The 1403-nt window shown below is 43.6% G+C and overlaps 1 non-coding gene across 1 annotated transcript; it reads left to right on the top strand.

The window, feature by feature from the left end:
* The first annotated feature begins 223 nt into the window (after positions 1-223).
* On the top strand, positions 224-308 carry TRNAR-UCG. Its single transcript has one exon. It is a non-coding gene; the product is annotated as a tRNA-Arg (tRNA).
* The last annotated feature ends 1095 nt before the right edge of the window (positions 309-1403 follow it).

Below are 1403 nucleotides of genomic sequence, written 5' to 3'. Positions count from 1 at the left end.
GTTTCAAAGGTCCTCACCGTGAAAAATGAATGATAATTATGTGACGTGATGGAGGTGTTAGCTGTGCTGTGGTGATAATCATTTTGCAAAATATAAATGTATTAAATCAATGCCCTAAACTGTGCACTGTGAGGAGTCAACTATAACTCAACAGGCTGGGGAAAATAAACAAAAATTTGAAAATTAAATATATAAATAAATATATAAAACCATATATGGGGGCGCCTGGCTGGCTCAGTCGGTTGGGCGTCTGACTTCGGCTCAGGTCATGATCTCGCGGCTCGTGGGTTCGAGCCCCACGTCGGGCTCTGTGCTGACGGCTCGGAGCCTGGAGCCCGCTTCGGATTCTGCGTCTCCCTCTCTCTCTGCCCCTTCCCTGCTTATGCTCTGTCTCTCTCTGTCTCAAAAGTAAATAAAACATTTTTTAAAATTAAAAAAAAAACATGTATTAATTATATACATACATACATATGTATGCATATTCTCTCCCTCTCTCTCCGCTCCCCCACTTGCTCTCTCTCTCTCTCTCTCTCTCTCTCTCAAAATAATTAAATAAATAAATAAATAAACATTAAAAAAATCAAGCTCCTGGGGCGCCTGGGTGGCGCAGTCGGTTAAGCGTCCGACTTCAGCCAGGTCACGATCTCGCGGTCCGTGAGTTCGAGCCCCGCGTCGGGCTCTGGGCTGATGGCTCGGAGCCTGGAGCCTGTTTCCGATTCTGTGTCTCCCTCTCTCTCTGCCCCTCCCCCGTTCATGCTCTGTCTCTCTCTGTCCCAAAAATAAATAAAAAACGTTGAAAAAAAAAAAATTAAAAAAAAAAAAAAAAAAAAAAATCAAGCTCCTTGGTTGTTTGGCAACATATTCTCTGGTCACAGCTGCCTGCCCATATGTAAATTTTGTGCAGTGAGAACCCACGACAAAAAGCGGGGTTAGAAAACATACCTCATTGTCCCAGTTCTTCTGCACATTTTCCCCAGAAGAGATCCATGCCAACAGTTCGTAAGAATATTGGCTCCATTTTGCCTTTATCGTAGATCCAATTAGTTGCTATTAATTTTTAAAAAGAAAGAAATTAACCTCTCACTTTTTGAAATACAAGAAATGGGAAGGAACTTGAAGACTGAAAATGACCTCAGTGGAATTCATTAAATAGGCTACGGAAAGGCTGGGCTTTAACAAACGTAATTTACAGAAAACCCCTCACCAACGCGTGTCATTTCTCTCTGTCGATTTCTTCCTTTCTTGAGCCCTTGCTTAGGACAAGGAGGGAACCCTGGAAGAGGAGAAAACTGAGGAGAAACAGAAAGGGAGAGCTAACCTCAAGCCAGGTTAACCGATGGTTTGTTATAACCGCAGTCAACAGCGAGAGCCGCTCTGAAGGGACAGCCGGAGAAGCCCCCGTA

The sequence above is a fragment of the Panthera tigris genome, chromosome A2 (genome assembly GCF_018350195.1).
Source record: "Panthera tigris isolate Pti1 chromosome A2, P.tigris_Pti1_mat1.1, whole genome shotgun sequence".
Classification (NCBI taxonomy): Eukaryota; Metazoa; Chordata; class Mammalia; order Carnivora; family Felidae; genus Panthera; species Panthera tigris.
Note: the sequence above shows the minus strand (reverse complement) of the source record. Positions and strands in the feature narration are given on the sequence as shown.